The sequence below is a fragment of the Nicotiana tabacum genome, chromosome 14 (genome assembly GCF_000715075.1).
Source record: "Nicotiana tabacum cultivar K326 chromosome 14, ASM71507v2, whole genome shotgun sequence".
NCBI lineage: Eukaryota > Viridiplantae > Streptophyta > Magnoliopsida > Solanales > Solanaceae > Nicotiana > Nicotiana tabacum.
The window spans coordinates 24,931,051-24,947,642 of NC_134093.1; positions in this window are offsets into that span (position 1 = coordinate 24,931,051).

Genomic DNA, 16,592 nt, shown 5'->3' on the forward strand with positions numbered 1-16,592 from the left:
GACATTCAGTGCACATTCAGCTCCTATCAGTGCTTCACTACTCCAGAGTTATTACAGCGGTTATCCGGCCCATTTGGGTCAGCTTCAGCTTCAGCAGCCATGGCATCAGGATGGGTGTTATGAGTGTGGGAACATTGGTCACATCAGGAGGTATTGCCCTAGATTAGCGAGTAACAGATCTCGGCAAGATTCTCGTGCCATTATACCGGCACCAGTTGCTTGACCGCATGCTCAGCCAGCTAGAGGTAGGGGTCAGGCAGCTAGAGGTGGAGGTCAAGCCATTAAAGGTGGAGGTCAGACGTTAGAGGTGGAAGCCAGCCAGTTAGAGGTCGTCCCGGGGACGCAGTTCAGAGTGGTGGGGCCTAGCCCCGATTTTATTCTTTTCCAGCTAGGCCTGAGGCCGAGTCATCTGATGCTATGATCACAGGTATTATTCCAGTTTGCCATAGAGATGCTTCAGTTCTATTTGATCCAGGATCTACTTATTCCTATGTGTCCTCCTATTTTTCTTCATATTTGGTTGTGCCTTGTGATTCTCTGAGTGTTTCTGTGTGTGTATCTACACCGGTGGGAGACTCTGTTGTAGTAGATCATGTCTATCGTTCGTGTGTGGTTACTATTGGTAATCGTGAGACTAGTGTGGATCTTCTACTTCTTGATATGGTAGATTTTGATGTCATCTTGGGTATGGATTGGTTGTCACCTTATCATGCTATATTGGATTGTCATGCCAAGACAGTGACCCTAGCTATGCCGAGGTTACCTCGGTTAGAGTGGAAAGGAACTCCTGTTCATTCTGCCAGCAGGGTTATTTCTTATATGAAAGCTCGATGTATGGTAGAGAGAGGGTGTCTAGCCTATTTGACTTATATTCGCGATCCCAGTGCGGATGTCCCTTCTATGGACTCAATACCAGTTGTTCGTAAATTTCCAGAAGTTTTTCCTGCAGATTTGCTAGGGATGCCACTCGACAGAGATATTGACTTCTGTATTGATTTGGCTCCGGGTACTCAGCCTATTTCTATTTCACCATACCGTATGGCCCCGCCAGAGTTAAATGAATTGAAAGAGCAGTTACAAGACTTTCTTGATCAGGGATTCATTAGACCCAGTGTCTCGCCCTGGGGTACACTAGTATTATTTATAAAGAAGAAAGATGGCTATATGCGGATGTGTATAGATTATCGGTACTTAAACAAAGCCACTATCAAAAACAAATATCCGCTGCCAAGAATTAATGACTTATTTGATCAGCTTCAGGGTGCCAAGGTATTTTCGAAGATCAATTTGAGGTCTGGTTACCATCAGTCGAATATTAGGGCATCTGATGTCCCTAAAACAGCTTTTGGAACTCGATATGGGCATTACGAATTCCTAGTGATGTCATTTGGGTTGACAAATGCCCCAGCAGCATTTATGAATTTGATGAATCGGGTGTTCAAGCCTTATTTGGATTCTTTTGTGGTAGTATTAATTGATGATATCTTGATTTTGTAACAATCCGACCGGTCGTTTTGAGCATTTATGCTCATTTCAACTATTTGAAGTCTTGAATAACTTCCTACGAGGTATTATGACTTGTGTGAATTGTCGGTTTTCGTTTTAAGGTATTTCGGAGTTAGCTTGGAAGAATAAATTTCATGTTGGAAGCTTAAGTTAGAAAAGTTGACCGGATGTGGACCTATGTGTAAAAGACCTCGGATTTGAATTTTTATAATTCCAACAGTCTCGTATGGTGATTTTGGACTTAGGAGCGTGTCCGAAAAATTATTTGGAAGTCCGTAGTAGAATTTGGCTTGAAATGGCTAAAATAAAAAGTTAAGTTTGGAAGTTTGACCGAGGAGTTGACTTTTTGATATCGGGCTGGAAATCTGATTCTGGAAATTGAAATAGTTTCATTATGTCATTTATGACTTGTGTGCAAAATTTGAAGTCATTCCGGATTGATTTGATATGTTTCGGCACAAGATATAGAATTTGAAAGTTTAAAGTTCATAGATTTTGATTTGAGGTGCAATTCGTCATTTTGTTGTTGGTTGATATGATTTGAGGCCTCGAGTATGTCCGTGTTATGTTATGAAACTTCTTGGTATGTACGAACGGGGTCCCGAGGGCCTCAGGTGAGTTTCGGATGCTTAACAGATAGAATTTAGATTTGGAGGAGGAGCTGAAGCAACTGGGCTGCTAGTGCGATCGCACCTGCGCGAAAAAGGGCCGCAGGTGCGAGCTCGCGGATGCGAGGAATTTGTCGCAGAAACAGAAAATGCATGGGCTGGCCAGGCACTGCGGGTGTAAAAAATTTTGCCGAGGGTGCGAAGGCCGCATGCGCGAAGAAATCACCACTGGTGCGAAGACCGCATGTGCGAAGATATCACCGCGGGTGCAAAGAAATCACCGTGGGTGCAAAGACCGCAAGTGCGAAGAAATCACTGCGGGTGCGAAGATCGCAGGTGCGAAGAAATCACTGCGGGTGTGAAGACCGCAGGCACGAAGAAATCATCGCGGGTGCGAATCTCGCAGGTGCGAAGAAATCACCGCGGATGCAAAAATCCTGGACAAAATGTTAAAAACAGAGGGGGTTCCGAGTTTTGTCATTTTTGGGCCTTCAAACACGGTTTCTGGGGCGATTTTGAGAGAGAATTCAAGGAAAACTTAAGATAAGTCACTTGTGATCATTTCTACTCCATAATATTGAATTATCATCGAATAATCCGACTAGATTATATGTTTTTGAGGTGTAAATCGAGGGTTTGAACTTAAGGATTTGAAAATAAGATTTGAAGATTTGGAGGTCGAGTTGAGGTCAGATTTTGGTAAAATTAGTATGGTCAGACTCATGGTTAAATGAGCTTCCGGATTTTGTAACTTTTGTCGGGTTTCGAGATGTGGGCCCCATGAGCTAAATTTCAGATTTTTATGGGAAATTAGTATTTTCTTATGGAATTAATTTCAATAAATATTATTGACCGAAACGAATTAATTATGACTAGATTTGAGGCATTCAGAGGCTGATTTGCTAGGCAAGGGCATAGCAGAGTAAAGAATTTCACACTTTGAGGTAAGTAACACTTTTAAACTTGGTTCTGAGGGTATGAATCCCCGAATTTGGTATGATATAAATTGTTGAAGGTGACTCACATGATAGGCGACGAACATGTAGACGTGCACCACAGAAATTGTGTCTTGAATAAATCTTGTGAAGTTGTAAAATTAAAGAATCATGTTATTATCTGAACATGTGGCACGTGTTAGAGGAATTAAGCTGAGGCTATAATAAAGATCATGTTTAGGCTATGTGCCGATATTTTAGGACCCATGGGATCGTGATGTTGTTCAATTAATTGTTCAAAAATATACATTTCACACTCAGTAATAATTGTCCATTGTAAGGATATTTATGGGATTGAGTTGCGCAACGCAGCAGGCCATTTGGTTTTATATATGTTATTATTAAATGGATCGGGGATACCCACCTGCAGCATGCCAGAATGGCTTTATACATTATTATTGGTCTGGATCGGGGCTGCCTGCCTGCAGCAGGCCTTATTGGCTTTACTATTTTATGGATTGGGGCTGCCTGCCTACAGCAGGCCTTATTGGCTTTACTATTTTATGGACCGGGACTGCCCACCTGCAGCAGGCCTTATTGGCTTTACTATTTTATGTATCGGAGTTGCTCGCCTACAGCAGGCCTTATAGGCTTTGTTATTATACGGATCGGGACTGCCCGATTGCAGTAAGCCATATTAGCTTTGTATTACGCTTGGGCTGAAGGAGCCCCTCTAGAGTCTGTACACACCCTCAGTGAGCGTAGATGATCATCGATATTCGGGATGGACTTCCCAGGGCATGGACTTGCCTTAATATATATATATATATATATATATATATATATATATATATATATATATATATATATATATATATATATATATATATATATATATATATATATATTTGGGATGGATTTTCCCAGGGCATGGACTTGCCTTACTTATTTGTATTGTAATGAGTTTACCTGGACATGGATCTTGATCGTATTATTTATATTTGGGGGATAAATTATTCCAGGGTTGGATTGGCCTTATACAGTACCGAGTGACTGACTGCCAGTCGATGTGTATTTATATACGGGTTGGAACACCCCTGACCTGAATTGGCCATAAACAGTACCAAGTGACCAGATAATTTATGACCAGTATTTACATGAGGTCTTTTTACTGAGATGTCATATGCCTCATATCATGCAGTATTAATCTATTTCACTTGTATTGAGTTTAACTGTTGAACTTGAAAGCACGCCTACATTTCTGTACCATTATTTTTACTGGACTATACTGCGGAGTTCATCATTTCTTTCAGCCCAGAGATTAGTCTTGTTACTTATTGAGTTAGTTGTACTCATACTACACTCTGCACCTCGTGTGCAGATCCAGGTGCTCCCTGATATGACGAGTGCTAGAAATTGGAGTTATTTCTGTTGGAGAGTATCAATGTAGTTGCTTGACGACCGCAGACATGATTCCCTTCCTGTTTAGTTATTGTAATGTTCTATACTTCATACAGTGATGTTTATCAGTCAGACTATGTATTCATATTAGATGCTCATGCACTCACTGACACCAGGTTTTGGGAGTATTATATTTGAAATTGTGAGGTTTTCTTCCGCTAAAATTAATCATTTTTTTTAAACATAAAAGATATGGTGGTTTATTGAGATTTTCGGCTTGCATAGTATTGAGATAGGCGCCATCACGACAGGTGAGATTTTGGGTCGTGACAGATTTACTCCAGAAGTCGAGAGGAACATGAGCATCATCTTCGAAGTGTGCTTCACACCTTGAAGAATAATCAGTTATATGCCAAGTTTTCAAAATGTGAGTTTTGGTTAGACTCAGTTGCCTTTTTGGGGCATGTTGTATCGGCATAAGGCATAAAGGTGGATCCTAAGAAGATTGAGGCTATTCAGAATTAGCCTAGACCTACTTCAGTTATAGAGATCCGGAGTTTCCTGGGTTTGGCAGGTTATTATCGTTGGTTCGTGGAAGGGTTTTCATCTATAGCAAGCCCATTGACCAGATTGACCCAGAAAGGTGTCCCATTCAGATGGTCAGACAAGTGTGAGTTGAGCTTTCAGAAGCTCAAGACCGCTTTGACTACGGCGCCAGTGTTGGTATTACCCACAGGTTCAGGATCGTATACGGTATATTGTGACGCATCTCACATTGGGCTTGGTGCAGTATTAATGCAAGATGGCAAGGTAATTGCATATGCATCGCGACAGTTGAAAGTTCAGGAGAAGAATTATCCTGTTCATAACTTAGAATTGGCAGCCATTGTTCATGCGCTGAAGATTTGGAGGCATTACCTCTACGGTGTCTCATGTGAGGTATTTATTGATCATCGTAGCCTTCAGTATCTGTTCAAACAAAAGGATTTTAATTTGAGGCAGAGACAATGGTTAAAGTTGTTGAAAGACTATGATATCATCATTTTGTATGACCCCGGAAAGGCTAATGTGGTGGCCGATGCTTTGAGTAGAAAGGCTGTGAGTATGGGCAGTCTTTCATATATTCCGGTTGGTGAGAGGCCATTAGCTGCAGATGTTCAGACTTTAGCTAATCAGTTCGTAAGTTTAGATGTTTCAGAACCCAGTCGGGTTCTAGCTTGCACGGTAGCTCGGTCTTCTTTATATGAGCGCATCAGAGAGAGGAAGTATGATGATCTTCATTTACTTGTCCTTAAGAACACGGTGCGGGACGGTGATGCCAAACAGGTTGTTGTGAGGGAAGATGGGGTTCTGCGAAATCAGGGTCGTATTTGTGTGCCTAATGTGGATGGGCTTCGTGAATTAATTCTTGAAGAAGCACACAGTTCCAGGTATTCTATTCATCCAGGTACCGCCAAAATGTATCAAGATTTGCGGCAACATTATTGGTGGAGGAGAATGAAAAAAGGTATAGTTGCACATGTAGCTCGGTGTCTGAATTGTCTGCAAGTTAAGTACGAGCATCAGAGACCTGGTGGTTTGCTTCAGAAGTTAGAAATTCCTGAGTGGAAGTGGGAGCATATCACTATGGATTTTGCTGTTGGGCTCCCACGGACTCAGAAAACATTTGATGCAGTTTGGGTCATTATGGACCGGTTGACCAAGTCAGCACATTTCATTCCAGTGGCAGTTACCGATTCTTCAAAGAGGTTAGCTGAAATTTACATTCGTGAGATTGTCCGCCTTCACGGTGTGCCCATGTCTATTATTTCAGATCGAGGTACGCAGTTTACCTCACATTTCTGGAGGGATGTACAACGTGGTTAGGCACGCGGGTGGAGTTGAGCACAATATTTCATCCACAGACAGACGGACAGTCAGAGCGCACTATTCAAATATTGGAAGATATGCTCCGCGCTTGTGTTATAGACTTTGGAGGTTGTTGGGATCATTTCTTGCCACTTGCGGAGTTTGCTTATAATAATAGCTACCAGTCGAGCATTCAGATGGCTCCATATGAGGCATTATACGGAAGGCGATGCCGATCGCCAGTTGGTTGGTTTGAACCGGGAGAGGCTCGGTTGTTGGGTATCGATTTGGTACAGGATACCTTGGATAATGTCAAAATTATTCAGGATCGACTTCGCACAGCTCAGTCTAGGCAAAAGAGTTATGCCGACTGTAAAGTTCGTGATATTGCATTCATGGTTGGAGAAAGAATATTGCTCCGGGTTTCACTTATGAAAGGTGTAATGAGGTTCGGAGAGAAGGGCAAGTTGAGCCCTAGGTATATCGGACCCTTTAAAATTCTTAAAAGGGTGGGTGAAGTAGCCTACAGGCTTGCATTACCACCTAATTTATCAGCGGTTCATTCGGTATTTCATGTGCCTATGCTCCGGAAATACCATGGTGATCTGTCCCATGTGTTAGATTTCAGCTAAGTCCAATTGGACAAAGATTTGACTTATGAAGAGGAGCCGGTGGCTACTCTAGCCCGGCAGGTCTGACAGTTGAGGTCTAAGAGTTATCCTTCAGTTCGGGTCCAATGGAGAGGTCAGTCGGTAGAGGCATCTACCTGGGAGTCTGAGTCGGACATGCAGAGTAAATATCCACACCTTTTCTCCAGCTCATGTACTTTTTTGCTAACTCCGTTCGAGGACGAACGTTTGTTTTATAGGTGGAGAATGTGATGACCCAAAATGTCATCTTTAAATTTAATAAGTAATTCTGTGTTCTAAGACCTCGAAAAGCACCATTTATCATTCCTCGACTTACGTGCGCAGTCTCTAAATTTTTCGGAAAGTTTTCATGTGAAAAATGGATTAAAATGTGAAATAGAGCTTTAAAACTCAAGTGAGTTGACTTTGGTCAATATTTTTAGCAAACGGACCCGGATCAGTATTTTGACAGTTCCGGTAGCTCCGTATCATGATTTGGGACTTGGGCATATGCCCGTAATTTAATTTGAAGGTCACTAACTCAAGTTATGACCATTTAACAGAACTAGTAATTTAAAGGCTAAAGATTTTCAAGTTTGACCACGGAGTTGACTTTTTGATATCAGAGCCGGAATTCGATTCTGGAAATTTGAACCGCTCTGTTATGTCATTTATGACTTATGTGCCAAATTTGAAGTCATTCCGGATTCATTTAATATGTTTTGACACGAGATTTGCAAATTGAAAAGTTTAAAACTCAAAGTTCGAATCGAGGTGTGAATTGTAATTTTGATATTGTTTGACATGAATTGAAACTCCGAGTAAGTCCGTACTATGTTTCTGGACTTGTTGGAATATTTGGACGAGGTCCCGAGTGGCTCGGATGAGTTTCAGATGAGCCACAGAGCAATTAGAACCTGCTGCCCAGTGCTGGTTCTGGTGTGCCGCACCTGCGACATTTTGTGTGCAGGTGCGTGGCCGCTCTTGCGGAATACCAGTCGCTTCTGCGTCACTGGACAGCCTTTCCGAGTTTTGCTTCTGCGAAGAAATAAGCGCAGGTGCGAAATCGCATCCGCAATGGACAAGCGATGACCGCCTCTACGGTCACTTGTGCGCTTCTGCGATGTCGCAGGTGCGACAACTTTGGGTGCAGATGCGGCCACTGGTCAAGCTGCCCTCTTCCGCAAATGCGAGATTTGTCTCGCAAATGCGAGACCGCAGGTGCGAAAATATAGGTCATAGATGCGAAAATGCTGGGCAGAATACATAAAATCGGGTCTTAGCCATTTTTACTCATTTTTGAGTTTTAAGTCTCGGATTTTGACGATTTCAAAGGGGGTTTTTCACGACATTAAATTGGGTAAGTGTTCTATAACCAAAAGTGATTATATTTCACGAATCCATGTCTATATTCATCATTTATTTCGGATTTAGATAGAAAAAATTTGAATTTTTGTAAAACTTTCCAAAAATAAAAAATTTAGATTTGAAGGTCCATTTGATATCGGAATTAGACAATTTTTGTATGGTTGAACTTGTATCGGAACGGGTGTTCGGATTTCACGTGTTTTTCTGGGATTTGAGACGTGGGTCCCACTGTCGAATATTTAAATGAATTTCGGATTTTTATCCGAAAAATTTGTATATTCATATGGAATTAATTCCTATGATTAGTATTGAATATATCGAATTGTTTGTGAATAGATTTGAAACTTTCGGAGACAAATTTAAAAGGAAAAGATATGGTTGAGTAATTGAATGGAATTTGCAAAGCGAGATAAATGTCGTGGTTAACCTTGACTTGAAGGTATAGAACCCTTAAATTATTTGTTATGTGAATTGCATGTGAACGACGTATAGGGGAGGTGACGAGTGTCTATACGTCGTCAAATTAATTGTTTGCCTACTTACTTGGAAAATCATAAATTATTTTAAATCATAAATTAATTATTATAATAATTATTTCTCTCCTATTCTTTGTCAAATATTAATTCTTGAATTCCTGCATTAATTGTTACATACTATTTGAATTATGTGTTTTAATTGTTATTTGACATTTAGCATATTAAATATTAAACTGCCTATTTTCTCTCTGATTTTCATAATAATTTGCTATTTGTCATTGTTTGTTTCGTGATTAAATCATAATTATTGTATGCTTGTTGTCTTGTAATTTTATATCAATTGTTGAATTTATTGGCAAAATTTTTTCTATAAGAATTGGTAAATGTATATAATGGAGGATCGGGTTGTACGCCGCAACAGACTTATTAAAAGTCTATAATGGAGGATCGGGTTGCACGCCGCAACAGACTTATTAAAATGTCCATATTGGAGGATCAGGTTGCACGCCGCAACAGACTAATTAAAAGTCAATATTGGAGGATCGGGTTGCACGCCGCAACAGACTTATTAAAAGTCAATATTGGGGGATCGGATTGCACGCCGCAACAGACTTATTAAAAGTCAATATTGGGGATCAGATTGCACGCCGTAACAGACTTATTAAAAAGTCTATATATACTTGATTGAAATAAATATATAACAGAATTGAATGTTAATATATTGTGAGAGCGGGTTGCACGCTGCAACAAAATTGATGGAAATGACAATTGGTTATGACTGCTGAGTTGGCTTCAATTATTATAAATGAATTACCTGATTTATTTCTATTATTGTTGTTGTTACTAATACTGCGTACAGGTAATGTAAGTGAACCGCCTTAGCTTCGTCACTGCTTCGTCGAGGTTAGGCTCAGCACTTACCAGTATATGGGGTCGGTTGTACTGATACTACACTTTGCACTTCTTATGCAGATTTTAGAGTTGGTCCCAGCGGCGTACCATAGACTTGCTCGGATTTCAGCTACCAGAGGAGACTTGAGGTATAACTGCATGGTGTCCGCAGTTCTGAAGTCTCCGTCTATTTTACTTTAGCTGTGTGTTTGTTTCCAGATAACTTTATTTTATTTCAGATCTTTATTTGTATTATTCTAGAAGCTCGTGCACTTGTGACACCAAATTCTGGGATGGTATTTAGACGCCGTTATTTTTATGGATTATTTACTATATTTCAAACTTTGCTTCTGCATTTGTTTATTTGATTATTAATAATTTAAAAATTACTTAAAAATCGGTTAATATTATTCTAATGTTGACTTGTGTAGCAAGCGAAATGTTAGGCGCCATCACAGTTCGAATGTGGAAATTTCGGGTCGTGACATTCACCTTTTTTTGTGATGCAGCAACTGAAATTGGAACAAAATACAGACTGCTTTTTTGTTAAATCCCTACCAACTACTGGTTGTAATATGCTTAGGACACTAGAAAATCAAAATATCGCTTGTGTTATTCTCCCGATGAGTGGCAGCTTCTCTATGACTTGTAACAAGCAAAACTACTTCTAGTTTTTATTATAAATATTCTATTACTATCCAAAAAAAAAGAGCTTGGTTCAAAAAAAAATTAAAAAATTTAAAAAAAGTTAGATTTGGGTTGGATATGGGTCCGAAAACCTTTGCATATGGGTGAATTTTTTAATTGGGGGTTAGGGTTTCAAATTCGGCCAATGAGAAAATGCCACGTGATTTCTATATAATTTTTTTTATTTAGTGACTTTTTTTAAATTAGTGTTGACCGTTAGTCATAAGGGTAGAAATGAGCCAAAAAAATAGACAGAAGGGGCATTTTTAGATCGATAGGTGAACTAGGGATATTTTTAACACTAAGCCAATAGTTCAAGGGTAGTTTTGATCCTTTTTCGTTTTTTGGAAAGTATCTTTGTGAACTTGCTTAGTGCTTGTATAGTGGAGGTACTAAGATTTCAACTTTGTAAAATTCGTATTCTAGAATGATGATTTTAGATCTTAATAATTGGATTTTAAAATTACTATATGTATATACTTAATGAATTTCTTAATACAAATATATTGTTAGAATTGAAAAATAGGACCAACCAAAATTTGGGCTTCTACATCCGTCCATGTACTTGTGGACTTAAATCATTTGCTGTACTTCTTGAATGACTGTACTGCCCACAAGTGGATCCTAAACTAATCGTTTGCTTTTACTAATCAGCAGGGCAACTACTCCTAATTTTGCTTTCCGTACAAGGAGTTCTTCAAAATCTAAATCTTCACAAACTGAAAATACTTTTTAAAAGAACATGGCAAATACCTGAAATTAAAGAAAATAGTCTTCCGTGCTAAAAATTACTACTCATTACCAAAAAACCTTAATCCCAAAAAGAGCCGAACACAAGTTTATGGAGGAAAGAGCACAAGAACAAAAGTGCTTTGTCGAATTAATTGACTATTTCATTAAACAATCTTATCAAAGGAAGACATTACTAGAATTTATCATCAATGTGTGATATGGGCCATATTACAAAGTGAAAAGCTGTGAGAGTTTACACTTACGATAAAAATAAACATTGTTATCTCTTCTTCCTTTTTTAAGTGGGGTGCATGATTAGCTTATAACTGGCCGGCGATCGATGTGATTATCACGTTAGTATTAAATTATTTACAACATGTAATTTTTCATAGCATGTGTTATGTGATGACTAGGAAAATAGATGCTTTTTTATATTTAATAAATTATGCTGGTAATATAAAATTTACATGTAAATGTATCTAAGTTACGCGACAATTTACCCTTTTAGTCGGTACCACGGATCTTGTGTTGTCTATTTGCCGCTATTAGTGCTCTCTTAACAAATATTATCAGTTTGTAAAATATTATTAGAGAAGATATTTGACGGGGAAATTGCAAAATAAAGTAGGGTGTGTTTGGTACGAAGAATATTTTTTTCCGGAAAATATTTTTAATTTTTTCATTTTTGATTGGTTTAAATATTTTGAAAAATATTTTCCTTATAAACTCATTTTACTCCAATTGGAGGAAAATATTTTCCTTATCAAGGGAAGGGAAAACATTTTCCAAAACTCATTTTCAACCTTCCCCACCCTCACCAACCCATCCCACACCCCCACACCCACCCACCTAACCCCACCACATGCCTACCCACCCCACCCCTCTCTCCAAAACGACTTCTTTTTTTTCAAATTTCAGTTTTTTTCCGTCACCATCCATCCTACTCCCCTCCCCCTCCTCCCTTCCCCCGCAAAAAAATATTTTACTTTTTTTTTATAATTTCAAATTTCTATTTTTTCGTTTTTCTGCCTCACCCACCCCCACCCCGCACAAAAAGATATTTTTACTATTATTTTTTTATAATTTTCAAATTTCTGTTTTACTTTTTTTTTCTGCACCACCCACCCCCCACCCCGCAAAAAAATTTTTTTTTTTGTAATTTCAAATTTCTGTTTTTTAGTTTTTCTGCAACTCCCCCCTCCCCCGGGAAAAAAAATATTTTTTTATATATTTTCAGTTTTAGTTTTTTCATCTTTCGGTTTACAGGTTCGAAATTTTAAAAGTTCTAAAGTTATGAGTTCGGAGGTTTATGTGTTTGGAAGTTTACGGGTTTAGAAATTATAAAGTTTATGGGTTCGAAATTTTGCGATTTTGAAAGTTTAGCGGTTCGGAAGTTTATGAAATTTGTGGGTTCGAAAGTTTATGGCTTCATGTTTATTATATCTAAATTATTTATGAATACTCATGATAAGTTATTTTCCTTAATTTGCGTACCAAACACCGAAAAATGAATAAGATTACTACTTGTTTTCCAAGAAAATATTTTTTTGGAAAACATTTTCCACGGAAAATATTTTTCGTTATACCAAACATACCTATAGTGTCGTTATCTTTTCTTAATGTTCGTTTAAGTGGGATGAATAATTGGTTTAAATGGCAACTCAAGTAGATATCATGGTATAAAGATTATACGACATATATATATATATATATATATATATATATATATATATATATATAACTTTTGCATATGTGATTAATCAATCCGGGATAAGAAATAGTATCTCCTTTCTGCATAAAAGAGGAGCTTTGGCTTAATTAAGAAACTCCCTTGAGCCGGGTAATCCTATTAATAGGAGACGTTCTAATTTTTTATGGACCAATGTTGATAGATGTAATATTTTCGATTTAGGCTTCAAGGGTTGTAAATATACATGATCAAATAATAAGAACAGAAGAAGAGGCTTAATAATGGAAAGGTTGGATAAGGTTTTCGGTAATCACGATTGGCTGAATTTGTTCCCTAATTTTTATATAGTTCATCTACAAAAAACCCATTCTGATCACAACCCCTTTTAGTAGAACTTATCCCTAGATCTAATGTTCCTGTTAATAAACCTTTTAGGATGGAAAGCATTTGGTGTAAACATCCGGATTTCATAAACTTAGTCTATCAATGCTGGAAGGATAAGGATTTAAGTAATGCTTCCATGAATTTTGAAAAATGTGTTAAAATTTGGAAGAATAATACTTATTGGGATATTTTTCAAAAGAAAAGAAGGATTTTGACTAGATTACAAGGTATTCAATCTTCTCCCCGTTATACTACTAGTTTCTTTTTACAAGGTTTAGAAAAAACCCTTAAACATTAGTTAAATCCCGTGATATTTTAGTACTGGTTGGTATATTTGGTTGAGGTCCCGGGGGTCTCGGGTGAGTTTTGGATGGTCAACGGGTCATTTTTGGACTTAGAAGATTTTCTGGTGTTGGGCTGGTTCTTGTGTCATCGCACTTGCGGTGGGTTTGGCCGCAGGTGCGGTCTCGCATAAGCAAATTGGTAGTCGCAGATGCAGAGGCGAGGAGGATGGACAGCAGTCGCAGGTACGGTGTGAAGGCCGCATAAGAGGAGTCATTTCTGCGGAAGATTGGTCGCATAAGCGGACGGGTGTGGGAAGGCCTGTCCGCAGAAACGGAATGGATGCCAAGAGTTGTTTCCACATAAGTGGATCACGGTCCGTAGAAGCGCGCCCGCAGGTGCAGAACCTAGAGCGCAGGTGCTGGCCTTGAGGGACTTAAGTGATTTCCGCAGAAGTGGAGAAATTTACTGCAAAAGCGGTTCTGCAGGTGCGGATAATTGGCCGCATGTGCAAAAAACTTGGGCAGTGTTTAAACCCGAAGGGCTTCTTGATTTTTGTCATTTTGGACTTTACAAACTCGGTCTAGGGCGATATTTGAGAGCATTTTCGAGAGATTTATTGAGGTAAGTCCCTTTGCTTATTTTTGATCGATAATCTTGTTTCCCTATTGATTTTTCCTACCTAGTTAGTGTGTATTTAAGGTGGAATTTGGGAATTTGAGGCTAGGGATTTGGAGAATATAAATTGAGTTTTTGAGTGGCCATTTGGTATCGGATTTTGGTAACTTTGGTATGGGTGAACTCAATATCGAATGGATGTTTGTATTTTGTGACTTTTACCCGAATCCAAGACGTGGGCCCTGGTCGACTTTTTGGGGTGAATTTCTAATTTCTTGCTAATGTATTAATTTCATTAATTAGATTAGTTTCTTATAGCTATTTTATGGTATGTAATTACTTTTGACTAGATTTGGGCCATTTAGAGTCGGAAAGTGGAGGAAAAAACATTCTTATTGACTGATTGAGCTTGGCTTGAGGCAAGCGGCTTGCCTAATCTTCTGTGGGAGAAATTTCCTTAGGATTTGGTATTGTTGTAATATTTCTGTGATATGTGAGCGCCGTGTACGCGAGGTGACAAGTGAGTGCATGGGCTAATTGTAGAAATTTTGGTTTTTATTGAGTAGTAACCTGTTACATCTTAATTGAGTTATACCAGCATGTGTAGTTATCCTGCTTAGCATAATAACGCATGTCTACGTGTCTTAAATGCTTATTTGATTTTTGTGCAGCATGCTTAGTTTAATTTCTGTTTTTCCTTGAATTGTAATAGTATTAAACTGTAGGGTTCTTGCTGTTAATTATTGTTTCCGTCGGTTTCGAGTTGTATGTTTACTTTTGGGACTACGAGGCGGTACCTCGGGAGATCCCCTGTTGAGTATTTACTTTTAGGACTACTAGGTGCCGTCACGACATCTTACGGAGGGAGATTTGGGTCGTGACGAATTGGTATCTGAGCTCTAGGTTCATAGGTGTCATGAGTCACAAGGAGGTTTATTAGAGTCTCACGGATCGGTACGGAGACGTTTGTACTTATCTTCGAGAGGTTATGGAACTGTTAGAAAAATTACACTTCTTTGATTCCTTGTCGTGCGAAATGTTTGACTTCAAAATTCTAAACTTTTGTCTTCGATTCTCTCACAGAAGGTGAGGACACGTACAGACGGATCTGATGACCAGGTACTCGTGCCCCCTGCTAGAGCCGCGAGAGGCCGGGGCCGAGGTAGAGGCCGGGGACGTCCACATGGTGTGGCCAGAGCATCCGCACGAGCTGCTACAGAGGAGCCACCAGTAGCTCCAGTCGGAGCGCAGGCACCTGAGACACTTGTTACTGTACCAGCTCTTCAGGAGACCCTTGCACAGTTCCTGAGCATGTTCAGCACCTTGGCTCAGGCTAGATTGATTACACTTGCTCTTGACACATCTCAGGCCGGGGGAGGAGCATAGGCTCCCACCACCCGTACCCCAGAGCAGCGTTTTCAGGTCTACCAGGTTCCAGAGATCATACCGATGCAGCCGATAGCTCCAGTTCAGCCCGAGGTTAGGGCAACACTTTTTGAGGCAGAGCAGCTCAGGCTTGAGAGGTACAAAAAGAACCACCCTCCTACCTTCAGTGGATTGGTGTCAGAGGATATCCAGGTTTTTCTTGAGGAGTGTCACCGTATCCTCCGTACTATGGGTGTAGCGGAGTCGAGTGGGGTTTCTTTTACTATATTCCATCTTAGAGGAGCAACCCATCAGTGGTGGCGTGCTTATGAGTTAGGTAGTCCGGCTGAGGCAGCTTCACTTACATGGACTCAGTTCTCGGACATGTTCTTGAGGGAGTATGTTCCCCAAAGTCTTAGAGACGCATGGCGCACGGAGTTTGAGCAGTTGCGCCAGGGTTCTATGACTGTGTCAGAGTATGCAGTTCGCTTTAGTGATTTGGCCAGACATGCACCAGCCTTGGTTGCTACAATTCTTGAGAGGGTCCGTCGATTTATCGAGGGGCTCAACCACAGTATCAGGCTTAGCATGGCCCGGAAGTTGGAGGTGGATATTTCATACCAGCAGGTTGTAAGTATTGCTAGGAGATTGGAGGGTATACTTGCTTGGGAGAGAGAGGAGAGGGAGGCCAAGAGGTCTCGAGAGTCTGGCACTTATAGTGGTACTCGTGCCCCAGGGGCAACTCTTCATGGTAGGGGCTATGTGAGTCGCCCCGTTTATTCAGTACTTCCAGCCACCAGTGGTATTCCGGCCCCTCCTAGGCCCCAGGATCCTTATTATGCACCGCCATTGTCTAGTGTACCTCCTGCATGGGGTGCTTTCAGCGGTCAGTCCAACCGACCTGGCTCGAGCCAGCCATATCAGTCACACCATCTGAGAGCTTGTTTTGAGTGTGGCGACACTTGCCATATGGTGAGGGATTTCCCCAGACTTAGGAGGGGTGCACCTCCACAGGACTTATCAGGAACCGCGTGCTCCACCGGGTCCTCAGGCTATGATTACAGCACCAGCTACCACCCCACCCGCACAGCCAGCTAGAGGTGGAGGTCGTACAGGTAGAGGTCTCCCTAGAGGGGGAGGCCAGGCCAGATATTACGCCCTTCTTGCTAGGA